The following is an 18,591-nucleotide window of genomic DNA, read 5'->3' as shown; positions in this document are numbered from 1 at the left end:
CAGCTGGTTTAATGGTTGTACCCCCAGAAAGTTACAGCCAGGTATGAGCTCTGCTGGTGCCCCTGGACTACAACAAGAAAACCGTGGGTTAGCATTTTCCTTCTGACCACACAAAGCTCTCGAGTCACACAGTCATTGGCAATTAAAGTTGAACCAGGTGTGCTCCTTGTCAGCTCCACTTACTGTATAGCTGCTCTCTGTAGTTCTACAGTTACAGACTGTAGTCCATCTGTTTCTCTGATACTCTGTTACCCTGTTCTTCAGTGGTCAGGACCCCCATGGACCCTCACAGAGCAGGTACTATTTGGGTGGTGGATCATTCTCAGCACTGCAGTAACACTGACGGGGTGGTGGTGTGTTAGTGTGTGTTGTGCTGGTATGAGTGGATCAGACACAGCAGTGCTGCTGGAGTTTTTAATCACGGTGTCCACTCACTGTCCACTCTATTAGACACTCCTAGCTTGTCGGTCCACCTTGTAGGTGTAAAGTCAGAGACGACAGCTCATCTGCTGCTGCACAGTTTGTGTTAGTCATCCTCTAGTCCTTCATCAGTGGTCATAGGACGCTGCCCACAGGACACTTTTGGTTGGATATTTTTAGTTGGTGGACTGTTCTCAGTCCAGCAGCGACACTGAGGTGTTTTAAAAAGAAAGTGGCGCTGATAAAATGGATAATGAATATAGAAACAAGGATACGGTCATATTGATATGCCTGATCGGTGTATATGTATAACCTTGTAGCTTCACCAGCTGACTTTTTACATTGTGATCATGATGAATGGACTTGTAGAAATGATCCAAAATTACTTGGACAAAAAATCCTTTTCCTATAAAGTTGTCATTTCAGAGATAAGGTCTTTTTCTTTTTTTTTCTTCTTCAATGTGTGTGTATATATACTTCATCTAAAAACACTGTTTGTGGGGTGGGGCTGGACTTCATTCCCTTCAGTTCAAACTGTCCTTTTGACCGGTGTCCACTGGGGCCAGTGAGAGTGAGATTTCTGTGAGAATTGGAAGCTGCTTCTGGATGCTCGGCCAAGCGCCTTGCTCACCCACGGTAAAGCTACCGAGGTGTCCCTTATGCTGAGCTTGGAGGAGACGGTAGCAGCCGATGACTCACTGCCCACACTGAGACACCGAGAGCCAACAGCCGGCCTGACTCAGCCCCAGCAGACTGGGCCAGCTGTGTCACCGCCATGCTATTGCAGGTTATAAAAGTTCATAAAGCCCTGCAATGTGGAGCTGCGGGAGCTAAGTCCTTGACACTTTAAAAGCACTCTTGCGCTAAGTGGAGAGCTGCATGGAGGAAGGTTGAAAGTCTCCCCAGCTACTCTAACAAAGCAAGACTCTATTCTCAAGTTCACCGCTGGTTGTCAGAGATGTTATCATTTGTCTTTTTTTGGGAAAAGCTTTCTAAGGCCTTGAAAGGTTCAGTAATATATTTTGAACCTAATATAAGCTCACTTGATGCTTTATTGAAAACCTCTCCCTTGTATCTCAGCCTCGCTCGTGTTTGGTTTGAGACTGTAGCCCATCAGTTCATGTTGGCCATCCTTAGTCTCTCTTGCTGCAAATCTCAGAGTTGTGGCTCTATTTAAGAGCTCCAGTGGGCCTGGCCCAAATCTGATTTTCATAACGACAAATGTAGCGAGTTATTAGCACCCCTCTGAATTAATTGCTATTTAATTCACCCTGTTCCTCTCGGTTACTGGATTGTAGTTTTCCTTGTGTAACTCTTGTCAACGTTTCATGAAAGCCACTTATTTAAATGAAGATGGAGACTTTTGTATTACATTGACTTTATAAAGCAAAATACAAACATTTTACAAAGCAAAAAAAGTCATTTGCAAGATTTTGTTAGAGATATGGACTTTTTTTTTTCTCTACCAGTTTGCTTGTCAAAAAATGCCTGAACAAGTCCAGCACAACACTGATACTAAGCTTATCACTGGTAAACATGTCCACTATTGAGGAAACTGTTCAATTTTATCATCCCTCAAGAGTTTAACACTGAGGCTAATAACTGGCTTATCAGTTTGGTTTATCAGTCTACTCTGGCTTTAGCAGGAATTTTAGTGTTCGTAGAGAAGCCATTTTTGTGTCTTTACACGCTGTGCTGATTTTTTTTTTTTTAAAGTTAAATATTTGCATTTCTTTTAACTGCTTATTTTTTTTATTTCACAGTTAAGTATTCTTAATGTAAAACAGTAACTGTTCTGAATGCTACCTTTACAAAATGGAACTTGGACTGAATACACATACTTGATTTCTTGATTCTGAATCTGATTCCCAATACTTGCATTCCTTTGCATCCCAACCCTGCAGGTACTGCACCAGAGGGGGTGCCAGAGAGCAACGAAGCTGGTGAAACCCAAGATATCCTTATTCCCTTTTCATCCATCCATCCATCCATCCATTTTCTATGGAAATAGAAATTTGAGAGAATTTGGGCTCGGCCCCTTCCTGTTCCAACATGACTACACACCAGTGCACAAAGCAGGTCCATAAAGATGTGGATGAGCCAGTTTGGTGTGGAAGAACTTGACTGGCCTGCACAGAGTCCTGACCTCAACCTGATAGAACACCTTTGGGATGAATTAGAGCGGAGACTGTGAGCCAGGCCTTCTCATCCAACATCAGTGTCTGACCTCACAAATGCACTTCTGGAAGAACGGTCAAAAATTCCCATAAACACTCTCCTAATCCTTGTGGAAAGTCTTCCTAGAAGAGTTGAAGCTGTTACAGCTGCAAAGGGTGGACCGACATCATATTAAACCCTATGGATTAAGAATGGGTAAGTGTGAAGGCAAACGAGTGAACACTTTTTGGAAATATAGTGTATGAGGCTTTGTTCCGACAGCGATGATATGGTAGGTGTTTCTAAAAGTGGAGGGTAGATATTAGCTGAAGAGGAATGATTAGAGGTGAACCCACCCACTCGGGGCTATGATTTAATTTCTACAACTCAGTTTGCAAAATTACTTCATTTATTTCACAGAGAAGCCTTGTGCCAAAATGTAGTCTCGGACACATACCGCAGCGTTTCCACAGCTGGTATTCTTAAGCCTGTATAGGTAATTACACAACTTCAAATCATTCTCTACTTGCATTATTAGCATTGAGGATATTTCCTTTGGTGCAAACCTTGGACTCGAGAACAAAGCAATAGCTGTAGAACTCAGCCAAGCTCACTCTGCATGTGCTTGCTCAGTGGATGGGAGAACAAATATAATGACCTCAGGCCATAATGCTGGAGACTGTATTAGAAATGTACTCTGATCTAGACTTGTACTGTCCATAGCTTAATATGAATGGACATGAAATACTGCAGTGCTTTGATAAACACCTTAAATGTGCACAAAACACTCATTATGAATGGACACCCTGCCATTGTAAACATCTGGATTCGTTTCATAATTGGTGGAACAGGAGTACGCTTCAAATACAAAAATACAAGCTGGTCATTCTAATCAAATAACCAAGATGTAGGTTTCCACTGTAGATGAGGGGAAAGATGTGGTGGTGCTTCATGTGTCTCAGAAACACGTGCTATCCCTCACCGTCCCAGCTTAGCATCGTGTGATAGAGGGATACAGAGCTAGTGTGTGGAATTGGCGATGAATAAACTGGGGAGAACAATCCGAAATCCAGTAAATAAATAAAAGGATTTTTAAAGGGCTGTATGTCCGAGCCAAGAACCGTTTACTTTTATGATAGTCTTGCAACCCAGGCTTGTGCTGTCAGCAGAGTCTGCTTCTTACAGCATAACATGGCCAAGAACCGCCTACATCATCAGGAAGAGGCTGTTTGACTGACAGGGAGAGGCAATTGAAAATCCCACCGATATACAGCCGAGTGCAAAGAAATATGGACGTTGACTGTTATAATTTTAGCTGTCTAGTACAGCATATTGGAAAGTTTTGAATGAATCTGAGCTCAAAGTGTAGATTATCAATTTTATTTGCAACCAAATTAGGTTAATGGTGTAGGAATTACAACCCTGATCACGCACAGGGCTGCTGGACGAACTCCATGGATGAAGATGCCACATGACGCGGCCTGTGAATGATTCATGTTACGCCCCTTTTTTTTTACTGACCAAAGATGGATGATTTTGAGGAGCTTCGTTTTGCAAGAAGAGTGCCAAGTGCTTTGGCTGAGACCAGTATTTCACGGTGAAGTGCACGTTTTTGTTAAACAAATACCTCCTACTTGTGAGATGTTAAGTCTGTTAGTTAGTAGTACTAACAAATAGTGAGCACAAAAAACACAGTTTCTAAACTGCTTATCCTTCAGGGTCACGGGGGAGCTGGACCCTAACACATCGGTCGTTGGGCGGAAGGCAGGAAATGCCCTGGACAGGTTGTGGATAGACAGGATAGACACAGACATACATTAGTGCGCCTACACACTCTCACGCCTCGGGGCAATTTAGCATGTCCAATTGGCCTGACTGCATATCCTTGGACTGTGGTATCAAATCAAGTCTAATTTATTTGTGTAGTGCTTTTTACAACGGATGTCGTCACAAAGCAGCTTCACAGAACTCCAGAAAAGACAGTTTTACTAAGAATGTAAAAAACCCCAGGTACGCAAGCCAGGGGTGACGGTGGCAAGGAAAAACTCCTTCAGAACTGAGGAAGAAACCTTGGGAGGAACCAGACTCACCGGGGGGGACCCATCCTCCTCTGGTCAAACTACCTACAAATGATTATACTACTAACACTAATAGCAGTAGTATTAGTAGTAGTAATAGCTATGAGAATATCAGTGTAGGGTGGGCAGCTAGTCCAAGGCAGGTGGTGGCAGCTGGGGCGTGGGCAGCTGGTCTGAAGCGGGTAGCAGGAGGGCTCGACAGTCATCCATCCATCAGTGTCCGGCTGGACAGGTGGGCGGTCGTATATTTGGGGGGGGGGGTTTGTTTTATTCTGTCTGTTTGTACGTAAAACAGGGAATGTGAACATTTCCAGAGTGTGGCTAACGACTCCGGCAGATCTGACTGACAGCTTAACTAAAAGGAGAGGACCTGAAGGACACACAGACATGGCAGCACTCTGAAACAGTTTGGCATCCCTCCGCTCCACCGTCCACAAGCCTGAGTGACCACGTGCGAGCAGCGGGACAACAGCACCAGCATCTCAGTTTAATTCCCTGTGTCCATGGACCCCTGGATCTGCTGCCTTTATCTAAGGGGGAGCATCACCTACCAAAAGCTAAACTGAACAAGTGAGTTTTCAGCCTAGTTTTAAAGATTGAGACTGTGTCTGAGTCCCGAACATTTTCTGGAAGATCATTCCAGAGTTTAGGGGCCCTATAAGAAAAAGCTCTTCTCCCAGCTGCAGCCTTATGAATTCTGGGAACTATTAATAAACCAGCACTCTGGGATCTGAGTAGTCGTGATGGCTCGTAATAGGAAATAAGGTCTTGTACTCAGGAGCAAGCTCGTGTAAGGCTTTGTACATCAATAAAATAAGTTTATAATCAATACGGAATTTAACAGGCAGCCAATGAAGTGATGATAGCGCTGGACTGATGATCAAATGTTCTAGTTTTAGTGAGGACCCTGGCTGCGGCGTTTTGGACTAGTTGAAGTTTGCTTAGACTCCTGACAGTAGTGCATTACAGTAGTCTAGCCTAGAAGTAATAAAGGCATGTACTAGTGTTTCTGCATCACGCAGGGACAGGGCATTTCTTATCTTGGCAATGTTGTGAAGATGTAGAAAAGCTGTCCTAGTGATGCTGCCTATGTGTTGATCGAATGATAAATCTGAATCAGTTATGATGCCAAGATTTATTGCTGCTGAGCCAGGTGTGGCTGGAAAGTCGGCGAGATTTAAAATTAAATCTGGTAATTTACTTCTTGCCAATTTTGAACCCAGAAGGGGAACCTCTGTTTTATTATTGTTTAATAGGAGGAAGTTCCATAACATCCAGCATTTCATGTCTTTTACACAGTCCTCTATTTTTTTTAACCTGTATTTGTCATCAGGCTTGGCTGATATGTATAGTTGCGTATTGTCTACGTAACAGTGAAAGTTAATGCCATGGTTACTTATAACTGTGCCTAATGGTAACATGTATAGTGTAAATAATAATGGTCCTAAAATAGAGCCCTGCGGAACTCCAAATCTCACTTTTGAATAATTGGAAGATAAATTGTTTACACTGACGAACTGATAAGGTTCTGTTAGGTAAGATTCGAACCGTGATAGGGCCGTCTCTGTGACTCCAACCATGTTTTCTAACCTTTCTAGGGTAGTGTTGTGGTCTATTGTATCGAAAGCTGCGCTGAGGTCAAGTAGCACTAACAGGGATACGTAGCTTTGATCAGAGGCAAGAAGATCACTAGTTATCTTAACTTGAGCCGTCTCAGTGCTGTGATGTGGCCTGAATCCAGATTGGAATTTTTCATTATTTATATGTATGTATGTATCAGAGGTTTGATAACTGCTTTGGGAACATAGCCCAGACTAAGGGACGAGTTTACTATAGTTAAAAGAGGGTTTACTGCTAGTTAGAAAACTAGCAGTACTTCTGAGTAATTTTGAGGGAATTGCATCGAGTGTGCAGGTTGTGCAGTTTGCAGAGGAGATCATCTTCTCTAGTTCTAGCTGTGGGAGTGGGTAAAAAATTTCCAGCCTTTTTTCTGCAACTGTTTGTTGTTTTATATCAGCCAAGTCCGCTGACAGCCAAGTTGGATTAAATACTGTGGGTTGAATTTGTTGTCTAATATTTTAAATTTTATTATTAAAGAAGTCTACAAAAACTTCACTGGAGAGTTGCTGGGATTTGTGGTTCAGTGCCTGCCTGATTTTTTTTGTAATTCAGGTAATCACTCTAAATAGAACTCTAGGATTATATTGATTATTCTCGATCAGTGAGGCCACAACATTTTCTATACTCTATAAGGCCGTCCTTCTAGGCAACACTTCCAGCTTGGTTTGTCACCATTTCCACTCCAGTTTCCAAACTGTTTGTTTTAATGTACGGGTTTTATCGTTGTACCATGGGACTTTTTCTGCCTAATTCTTTATTTTAAGTGGCGCCACATTTTCTGCAGTAGATCGGAAGGTATTTTCTAAATAATTGGTTAGTAAATCTAGCTCCATTGGGTCTGATGGAGTGGAGACTGGGGTTGATGGTTCTGGGAGGTTTTCTATTAATTTTAGGGCGGTAAAAGGTTTTACTGAGCACTTTTGTAGAATAGCGAGGGGACATATTATGGCTAAGTCGTAGCTCATACGAAATTGGGTAATAGTCGGAGATTGCTGAGGTTTGCGGTAGGATATTAAGCATGTCTATATTAAGACCAAGTGTCAAAACTAAATCAAACGTGTGACTACAGTAGTGTGTAGGCCGTGTTACATTTTGGGTAATACCAAGTAAATGCCTGTTTTAGTGGGTCATCTACCTTCTCAAAGCGAATATTAAAATCTCCTACAATTATTACTTTATCATTGCACACAGCCAGGTTGGCAGTGAAATCACTACATTCTTTTAAAAGTTAGAGTAGGGGTAGAGTAAGGGCCCTGGTGGTTTGTAACATGAATGGGAAGGACCTCAAAGGAAGTAAGTGTCAGATTGTTTCTGACTGATATCAAGAGTATTTTGGTAGATTATACAGACTCCACCTCCCTTGCCTGATAATCTTGGCCTATGTGCGTAATTATAGCCTACAGGCGTGGCTTCATTTAAAGCTGAATATTCACCTGGTCTCTCATGTTTCAGTCAGACAGAAAATGTCAAATTTATGATCACTTAATTTCATTTACGATGACTGCTTTAGAGTTTAGTGATCTTATATTGAGTAGTCCAAATTTTAGATCCAAGGTGTTGGTGCACATCAGTGTTCTTCTTCGTTGAGCTTCACTAAAATCAATCCTATCCCCCCTGTACTCAACCACAAAATCACTTTTGGACAATTGACCTGAGGAGAAGACACATCGTCCTGCAAAAAAAGGATAAAGATACACATTAACAAATTGCTACACCAACTAAATAGCAGGACTAATCTGATTGATTAAATAATGAAACAGTGAGTAATACAATTACAATCCCACTTCCAAAAATCGTTGAGACGGCGTGCAAAATGTAAATTAAAAACAAAATGCAATGATGTGCAAATCATTTAAATCTTATTTAATTGAAAATGGTACAAAGATAACAAATTAAATATCACAATTTTATAGATGTAAGCACAATATATGACCATATATGACAGGCCACGTCCCAACTTTTTTGGAATGTATTGTTAGCATCAAATTCAAAATGGGCCTATATTTTTCAAAAAACATTTTCTTAATTTCAACATCTGATGGGTTGTCTTTATAGTACTTTCATTGAAATACAGAATTTAAATGATGTGCACATCATTGCATTTTGTTTTTATTTACATTTTGCACAGCGGCCCAACTTTTTTGGAAATAAGGTTAGTTAACACAGAGTATCCCAGATGTATCTAAATAAGTACTGTGAACTTTGCAATTCAACCACATTTTAAAAAAAGTTCTTAAAAATATACACAAAAAGGCTTCAATGTTTGGACAAAATAAAAAATGTTACTTTTATTATTGTTGCTTATTAGTGGGACAGTATTAGAAGTGTTCAATTAGAATTGGCTTAAAGAGTAAGTTTGGTAGATTGGGATGGAGCCATTCAGCCATATCCTCCACTGACATCATTGCCATCATATCTTTGGAAACAAACAAAAAAAATGGTCATTTCTAGATAATCCAGCTGTTTCAACTAGTAATTATAACTTAAGTAACTGTTTTCCAGAAGTGCTTATTTGTAGGGGCTATCCTGCTTTCTTTCTTTCTTTCTTTCTTTCTTTTTTTTTTTTTTTTAATTCCCAGGCCAACATTCCTTGGCCACACCACCACCCCCTTTTCCAGGGGACATATTATTTCTTTTTCACTTTGTTATTAAAGTCACAGCTCTTCATTTATTAATGATCATACAGATATAAGGTGATGTGGCACCACAACCACCCAAACACCCTCACCCACCCCTAGATTTGAGCAAAACAAAAAAACAAAAGACAAAAAAGAAGTAGAGAGGATGAAATAAAATAATAGTAATAAGCATAAGAAGAATGATAACAATAACACTTAACACTTAACAATGGACAAACTGGACATACAGGACAGACAAACTTAACCAAAAGCAGTAATGCCCCCTTTTGTAATCATAACATGGGTAGTTATCAAATCCTATATAGGGGTTTAGGGCCTATCCTAATGAGTTTGGAGAGAAAAATCAACTATCAATATCCATCCATCCATTTTCTAAGCCGCTTCTCCGTTAGGGTCGCGGGAGCCTATCCCAGCGGTCATCGGGCGGAAGACAGCTATGAATATATTGTAAAAATTATGACCAGGTTTCCTTGAAAGATTTTATTTTTGAAATTTGCTGTAAGTCTCTCCAGGTTACAGTGATCTGTGAGGAGGTTTAGCCAAAGCTTTATTGAAATTTTGGTTCTGTCCTTCTAGTTCAGCAGTATAGCTTTTTTAGCAATGGTAAGAGGAATGAAATATAAAGGATTTGAGGTGATTGGGTGGTGAAAGTGAGGAAAGGTCATTAAGTAGCGCTACAATGGGACATAAAGGGATGACAAGGCCTGTCCATGACCTCTGACCAACACTGCTGGATCGTGATAGTAGATATCTGTTAAAGCTGGACAATGTTGGCATTTATCACTGTGCCTGAAATAGTTTAGAGGCTGTAATGTATATTCTGGGAAGGCTTTGATATTGAATTAGTTGGAGTTTTGAATTGCTGGACATAGAGAAGATGTCACTGCACATATTTTGCCAGTTGACATTGCATGTTTCTTTTATATCTGAGGTCCATTTTTCAATTGGGAGTGAGGTAGTGTTGTCTTTTGAGGCTAAACGTTTATATATTTGTGATAACAAATATAACTGAGGTTTAAGGGAGTGTAGTTTTATGAAGAGAGGGGGAGTGTGATTGCAGAAATTGCCACTATTAACTGTTTTCCTTAGAACATCTGAGTTGTATATACTGAAAGTGACCGCTCTCTGGTATATTGTTTTTTTTTTTTTTTATGTCATCAAAGGTCATGAGCAAGCCATCAGAGAATAGCTGTGCCAGGCTGGTTATTCCTCTCTGTTTCCAGGCTGGGAATATAAGAGGTTTGTTATTTATTAAAAACATGTTATTCCACAGAGGAGTGACCGGCACCGGTGGTGCTTATTGTACTGTATTTATAAAATTTTGCTCTATAGTTTTGTCTATGAATGGATTACTATTAATGTCCAGTTCTTGAACTAAACTTTCCTCAATGTCTTGCCAGGGTTGGTTTGAACTACTTGTCCAATGTCTAATGTAAAGCAATTGATGTGATAGAAAGTAGTGGTAGAAATTTGGGGCTCCAAGTCCTCCAAGATGTTTCAGTTTCTGGAGGGTAGCTAACTTGATTCGAGGCTTTTGGTGCTTCCAATAGAACTTCGTAACTGCATTGTCAAGAGAGGAGAACCAGTCTGATGGTGGGGTGACAGGGGTCATAGAGAATAGATAGTTGATTTTAGGAAGGATATTCATTTTAACTGCTGCTATTCGGCCTATTAAAGTTAATAAAGTAGTTTATTCCACCTTTCTAGATTATCCTTTATTTCTTGCATTAAAGGTATGTAGTTAAGTCTATACAAATCGTTTATGTTCGAAGAGATATGAATACCAAGGTATTTAATAGACTGTGCGGTATGTACAGACGGTATATCACAGACCTCGTCATCCCCGTTGAATTTACTTAGAGGCAGAAACTCAGATTTGGACCAATTATTGGAAGAGCCGGACACCCTGCTATACGTATTTATCAGATCATGAACTGACGGATGGGACAGTGAGGGGTTAGTAACATATAGTAAAACATCATCTGCATAAAGACTGATTTTATGGTGGTATGACTTTGACTGTATACCTGAGATTTTATCGCACTGTCTGATAGAGGCAGCCAAGGGTTCAATTAAAAGGCAAAACAATAAAGGTGACGAAGCTCATCCTTGTCGACATCCTCTTTGTAGCTGAAAGGGTCTGGATATATGTCTGTCTGTTGAGACTGAGGCAGAAGTTGAGTTGTATAGTGTTTTTTATCCAGTTGGTAACGTCTGGACCAAATCCAAAGCGTTTAAGAGGAGCAAAGAGAAAGGACCACTCTACCCTATCAAACGCCTTTTCGGCATCCAGAGATGCTGTTATACATGGTGATTGATATATATAATGTATATATGGAGATTTTTCACTGTTATACATATGAATTACATTGAATAACCTGCGTGTGTTCTCTGAGGACTGTCTCCCTTTGATGAACCTGGTTTGATCTGTGACCGATTCCAATCTGATTGATAAAGCTTTACTTATGATTTGTATGTCTGAATTGATCAGTGAAATGGGACGGTAGCTGGAGCAATCGTGGATTTTTTTATGTGGTATTAAGATAAGTGTGAGGAGTATTCATATGATAGGGTATGGATGTATTTTCGGACATTTCTGAGATTACTTTTAAAAAGAGTGGTGAAATAAGAGGCCTGAATTGTCTGGAAAATTCTGCTGGCTAAAAAATGCTGGGTTATTTAAACAACCCAAAAAATATGGGTTATTTTTCCGTTTGTTGGGTCTGCAGTGCGGACGTCTAAAGGGAACGTACACGTAACGGAACTCCCCGGACGCCCGTTTCCCGCCTGTTTCCCGCCTACGCCGCTTCCCTCCCGCTAGAAGAGGCACCGGCAGCCGGACCACAGCCGAAAGAAAGTAAGTTGCTAAACTGATTAATCTTAAATTTGCCCCAAAATATTGATTATAAGCTAGTTACCAGATATCTTAATTAATTTTCTCTCACAAATTGAGGTAAAAAAAAAACGAGCATTACGAGCATTAGCATGTTAGCTATGTTAGTTAGCTAATATGCTAACTGACGTAAGCTTTACGCAATGCTTATAATATATTTTTTCTTTAACCTCAATTTGTGAGGGAAAATTAGACGTTAAGCGGTTTGCCATTTCCACACAACAACTGTCCGGCGAACGAGTGGTGACCGACGTTTTAGCTAGCTAACCTACCGTTAGCTAGGAGGCTAACGGAATAAAACAGTGGAGTACCCACGAGCATCGAACTATTTCTAAACCACATTTTCTTCAAACACAGTCTTTACATACCACAGAAAATACTAGTGTTCTTTTTTTTTGACAATTTACCGTTTTATAAGGGACACAGACGTTGTGAGGCGGCGGCTATTAGTTAGCTTACACATAGCTAGGTTAGCTAGCTACATTGTTCAAGATTAAAGAGTTTTATTGTCAGGAGCAGAGCAGAGCAGGCAGTACTCTTAAGAGAATAATAAAAGAAAATATAAGAATAACTAAAAAACAGTTGTAAAAGGTAAAAGCAAAAAAGTGTACAGCGTGTGCAAACTTGAAATAAAATTAAAGTTACATGTGCGTATGTACAACTAAGTGGAGCAGCTGTTCATAAAGTGCATCAAGTGACAGATGTAAACAGTAAACAATATTACTCTGTGCAGTAATAGATGTAAACAGTGTTGTTCTAACAGCACCAGTGCAGTGTAGGTAAGGTGCAGATGTTGAGTCCAAGGTTAAATCAGTTCAGATTGGGAGGGGGAAGAGGTAGTTTCATTAAAAGAAACGGGTTTCACATACCGAACATGTCCTTTATTTTTCCGCTATTACTCTTCTTTTACTTTCAGTGCCTCTCTGTGGTTTCAGTGAATGAAATAAGGAATGAAGTAAGTGTAAGTTATATTAGCCGAAGCTTAATGATTGGTTAGCTTGCTTTTATCATAGCCATTTTGATGTCCTTATTGATAGCCAGCTATTCTTCATCATCGCCGATTTATGGTGTTGGGTTAGAAGGCGTGATGGAATTCCCTGGCTGGCTAATGATTTTAAAAACATCGAGGGCTGCACATTTTCATCTTACTTTAATACGTTTCATTGTTGTCAGCCTGTTTTTGTCCGTCACTGCAAATGAGTTGAAACTGTGCTTTTGAAGAGGCAGAGGCAGGGCTGGACAGGTAATCTGGCGTACCGGGCTTTTGCCCGGTGGCCGACAGTCCTCAGGGCCAAAGCTGTTGGATTTTTTTTTTTCTTCTTTTCAATATAGACAGTAGACTGAACCAATCAGGATATAGGATGAAAGCGGCCCCACCCTTTCTCTGCCTGGTCCGCTGTAACTCCGGCTAGTTTCAGTGTTGAGTGTGTGTGTGTGTAAAACGAGGGGCAACATGGAGAAACTGAAGCGGCAGAAAGGGGGTGCGGAGAAGTTACGTGCGAAGAGACTCTGTAGGTGAAGCGTATGTTCCATCTTGGTTGAGATGGAGGGGCACTGAATATAGGCCTGGAATGTCTCTTCTAGTCTCTCATGCTTGTGATGGTGAGCCTCAGTTTGCTATGGTAGAGCGCATTGTATCCGTGGAGTCCTCTGTCAAACTGATTGTGAGGAAGTATGACACAGTAGGATTGGAAAGACACTATTTTTCTTACAGTGTGTCTCCTGGATCTGAGCTTGATGTGGTTGATGTGAACTGTCTTGATCACCACCCTCTCCATTTTGCAAGGTCCTATAAAGAGGGCGATGATAATCGCTGTTTCTCTGCGTTACAGACTATTCGAGACTTTTTCCTTCACTGTAATTAAAAAAAAAACTCTTTTAGGCATTTCAGTTTTTGGCTATGTACCATTACCCTTTGCATTTTTCCTTTGAAGACATGCATTGCCCCATCTGTACTCTTGTTATACATTGTGCACAATAACACAAGTTGTCCTTAAACATTTATTTTTATTTATTTATTTTGATACAGTATAGCAGTATGTGGTGGCACTGTTCTGAAGTTCAGAACAATTTTTATAATATACATGATATGCTCATCCTGTGCTACATTACGGTCTTCACGTTAGTGAAAAGGTAGCAAGCTGAAATGTGAGGTCCTAATGAAGAATGGACATGTATTTGGAAAATCTTTTTATGTAATAACTGTTCCCAAACTACATGAAATTGTAAATGGTTTCCATTAAAAATCTTACAGATCTTATAACCTACTCTGCTTTTATAAACTAACCCATAAGCCTCCTAGCAGGTTTAGGTAAGTTGAAATTTTTAAAGGAGCAGTTTTAAAGGAAAATTTTGAATTTAGTCGACTCCACTTTTAGTTTTGATAGCTTTTATGGAAGCAGAGCTTACAAGTCTTAAATTGATACCTCATCAGTTAGTACTGTTCAAACTACATACCTAAATCAGTTGCGTCAAACCATGTCAAGTTGTTAAGTAATCTCTAATATGCTTCTGAACATAGTTTCTGACTGTTATCTGTATTTCATAATGAAACCGTAGCCCCAGTTTTGACACCCAACCTGTCTTTACTTTTGTCCTTTTTTATGGTGGTTTAACCCTAAGTTAGTGAGTCACTGGTTATATTCTTTCTTGTTTGATAGCACATTAACCTTGTAGTAGGCCTGAGTGATGTCAGTCTAAAAAATTATATATATATATATATATATATATATATATAATTATACCACCTTTGCAGCATCTTCATTGTGTCAGTTGTTAGTCACTGCTGATATCTGAATACACCGACCTATTGCCTAAACCTACTTCATAATGCAGGTCTCAAGATGTTATATTCAGTCACCAAACATCCATCCATCCATTTTCCAAGCCGCTTCTCCGTCAGTGTCGCGGGGGGAAGCTGGAGCCTATCCCAGCAGTCCAGGAAGGCAGGACACACCCTGGACAGGTCGCCAGTCCATCGCAGGGCAGATCACTCACACCTAGGGGCAATTTAGCATGTCCATTCGGCCTGACTGCATGTCTTTGGACTGTGGGAGGAAACCGGAGAACCCGGAGGAAACCCACGCAGACACGGGGAGAACATGCAAACTCCACACAGAGAGGACCCTGGCCACCCGGCCTGGGAATCGAACCCAGGCCCTCCTCGCTGTGAGGCGACAGCGCTACCCACCACGCCACCGGACCAGCAGCATAAAGCCATGTCTTCAGGACAAGGGGTAACGTTTGTATGTGTTGTTGTTGTTGTTGTTGCTTTCTTTAGGGTTTTTTTTTTTTTTTTAAACTTTACCTTATGGGGAAGGCACAAGGCCATTCACAAAAGACTGAAAAGTTGATTGGGATATTTGTGCTCCCTATCTTTTTTTCTCCCTTCTATCTTCCTAGAAATTTAGGGAGGCCCTCGAGAAAACACCGGAGGGTAGAGAGATAATGTGCAGTCTTGACACCAAACGGTGCATCTCGCTCAAGCAGAGGAGGTCTATGGTTAGAATCCTAGTGTCACATTTCATCGACCGGTTCGGAGAGACGTGAGTGTACTATTTTGACTGATGTTGCACTATGACGTGTGTGTGTGTGTGTGTGTGTGTGTGTGTGTGTGTGTAAATACATCTGATATCTGTTTACAGCATTGGAAACAAAGAAAAACCTGGCCTCATCTTTAGTGACGGAATTTCCGTATCTAAGGGATCAGCATGGGAACGGCAATGTAAGTGCCAGTAAAAATCAAAGCACACCGGACTTTGTGTGTGTATTATGTGGTTATTTTAGGTCTGACATGTCAAAGAATATTTGAATTTTTTTTTTTTTTAAATAAAGGAGGCGTGGTATAGTCCAGGTCGAACTCACAGACCAGCAACTGGCTTCGTTGAAGAGCGTTTAAGAAATGTACGGAAGAGGCTCCGTAGTGGAAAGTGCAGACCTAGCCCTGTGGAGAACCCTGTAACTAATTGGTATTGCCAGGTACATGCACAAACAGGTTATCATACCAAGAAAGGTTTTGGGTAACTTGTCTTGCTGATTTTAATGTGATCCTCTATTAGACAGTATTGTCATTACGGCATGATCACTGTAGAATGGCTGGTGCGTTTTGGAAAATCAAACCGTTTGTGACTTGCCATTTATGCTACAGTTCACATGTTTGGTTCTGCTGTTAAGTTTTCATTAAAGTACACTGATTAGCCATAACTTCAGAACCACCTGTCAAGGGGAGAGAGGTCAAGACAGGAAAAGAATAGTCAGTTCTTGTTGGAAGCAGGAAACATGGGCGAGCGTAAGGATCTGAGCCATTAATTGCTGTAAAGATTAATACTAGCTAATATAGCTGATTTGTGTAAACCTACAAATTTAGTTTCAGGTGAATGTGTAGAATGTCATTATTTTATCACATTGTATAACACATGACTTTGAAGGATTTCCTGCTTCCAGTCAGGAAATAACGCAAGATAATTTGTGGTGTCTACTTCAAACAGTGAAGGCGTTGTCTTTCTCTGCATAATACAGAGACTGAAATATCTGATGAGAGGGCAGTGGCGATGACGGAGTGGTTAAGAAATAACATCCGACCCCTTAACCAAGTAGAAGAATACATGAAGCAGACAGCCATCCACAGAGCTAAGTGGATAAGGGAGCATGGGTCAAAGACAGTGGAGGAGGTCAAAAAAGAGCATCCACGTCTTTTGGATACTCCAGGAATGGTAGGATATGCAAAGTCAGAATGCACTTGATAGTAAGTCAGAATTACTGAATGTTATCTGTAATTTACTTGGAAAAGTAATTAAATGAAAATTATGTCTGCAGATTGCTCAGGACTTTGCCATTCTACACCCAGCCTGTGCTGGGAAACTTGGATAACTGGCAGAAAAGTGGATGCCCGTTTTCAGAGACAGAAATTTATGGTTTGCTAGCCAGGAGAAGCAAGCTTCTGGAATTCTTTCAAGACTGGATTCTGTGTGTGCAGGTAGTCTTCACAGTGGATACTATGTTAAAAAAATTAGTACACAACATTTTAGTGAACATGTAAATCAGAGAATACATTTTACTATCACGTGAGAGAAAAAATGGAAAGAAGTAGTTTTACAGCTGGCAGGTTAGAACATGTAACCACAAAAGATTCTTATTCCTAATAAGAGATAACTCTTGTTTCCAGATGCGCAAGGTGACAGGGCTGTGAGATTATTGCCAGTAGTCCTACCAGCTTCTGTCTATAGGATTCTGCCGGAAGACCTTCCGTCTGAGCTGTGAAGAGACAAGAAAGTCATTCATTGATCTACAGCCTGTAAGTTGAGAGATATAAATCTGGTAATATTCTGCTCTGTTGTAATTACACACCTACCTCTAAACTAAGTAGTTAGTTGTCTCTGATCACAGTTGGGATGTCTCAGCCTTAAGTGGTTCCAGACATATTTTGGTAGATCAGGTTATTGGCTGTATCCTGCCCAACGTCTGATACTTTTAGTTTATTATTTGTGCTCCATTTTCACCGCTGACTTTCATCTAGATGTGAGCCTGTAAAGAGAGTGCGGCGCTATTAAAGGCTAAGCACCACATTTGGACAGCCCTGGTGATTTCATATTGTTTTGGATACTGAAAATATATGAACATGACTTAAATTAAGCAGCGAATTTAATTTTTTCTTTAAAATTGACTCTTTTAATTAAACAGACGGAAAAAACCTGAGCTCGCTACGGAAATTCCTGAGCGGTACCGTGTGACGTCACTGGTGGACAACAGTGAACAGCGCCGCAGTACAACAGCATTATGACTGACTGGGACTGAGGATTTTCCAGCGCTGGTTCTTCAGATTCTGATGATAATTTGAAAGAGCTGTAATGTAGAAATAGACCACCTTATCACTTAGTCCTGAGACTTTTAGTCAAACCACACCCACAAAAGCAGCTCATCCTGAGTGTAAACAGTATCATGACAACAGCCTAGCAACCAGCTAAACTCAAATATAGAGGTACAGTTATTGTCGTAAAATTTGCTGGTTTGCTTACACCTCCATATTGTTGGAACAGCGCCAGTCTTAAGATCCAGTTGAAAAAAGTCACATTTTATTAGCAGTCTACCTCAATTTAACAGCATTTTTAACTGTTTCTCACTATGCTGAGGTTTTTATTTTTCTGTTGGGGGTGTCCCAATGATGTGTGTTTTAAGGCGTTCTTTGTATTTGATATAAACTACCCCCGACAGTGTTCTTCAGACTGTTGTTTATGAGCTACCAGGTCATGAATCTCCCTCCATAAGACTCTTGCGGGCATTTATTTTTGCCACAGATCAGTGACAGCTCCCAGAATGACGCCATGTGTGTTACCTCTTTTTATTTTATTAATTTCTCAAGCAAAAGAAAATTTGTTATTGAATAAGGTTGCTTGTAATTGTTGTTGCTGCTGTTATTGTTATTATTGTTGTCATTGAGAAATGTGCTTTTTATATATATATATAAATTATTGTTGGTGCTTAAAAGTGGTATTTTTCTTTTAAGTGTAAGAATATATAATATGTAAAGTATGTGTTAAAATAATGTCTAAATTATACATTTAAAAGTAATCACAGTACAACCCAAACTTTTGGTTCATTTAACCCAGCATTCTAGTTAAAATTACATAGCATTTAGGTTAAATGCTTGACCCAAAAATGCTGGGTCACATTAATAACCCAATGTACTGGGTCAATTCTACCCAATGCCGTGTTTGTCCAATATTGACCCAGCGCTGGGTTGTGAAAATAACCCAATTTGGGTCAATTTCAACCCAATGTGTTTTAG

The 18,591-nt window shown here is 40.3% G+C and overlaps 1 long non-coding RNA gene across 1 annotated transcript; it reads left to right on the top strand.

Moving 5' to 3' along the window:
- The first annotated feature begins 15,466 nt into the window (after window positions 1-15,466).
- On the top strand, window positions 15,467-18,210 carry LOC108424946. Its single transcript, XR_005131556.1, has 6 exons — window positions 15,467-15,531; window positions 15,642-15,785; window positions 16,326-16,519; window positions 16,623-16,782; window positions 16,972-17,100; window positions 17,487-18,210. It is a non-coding gene; the product is annotated as an uncharacterized LOC108424946 (long non-coding RNA).
- The last annotated feature ends 381 nt before the right edge of the window (window positions 18,211-18,591 follow it).

Source organism: Pygocentrus nattereri, chromosome 15, assembly GCF_015220715.1.
Source record: "Pygocentrus nattereri isolate fPygNat1 chromosome 15, fPygNat1.pri, whole genome shotgun sequence".
In the NCBI taxonomy this organism is placed as follows: Eukaryota; Metazoa; Chordata; class Actinopteri; order Characiformes; family Serrasalmidae; genus Pygocentrus; species Pygocentrus nattereri.
This window is presented reverse-complemented; position numbering and strand designations above follow the sequence as displayed.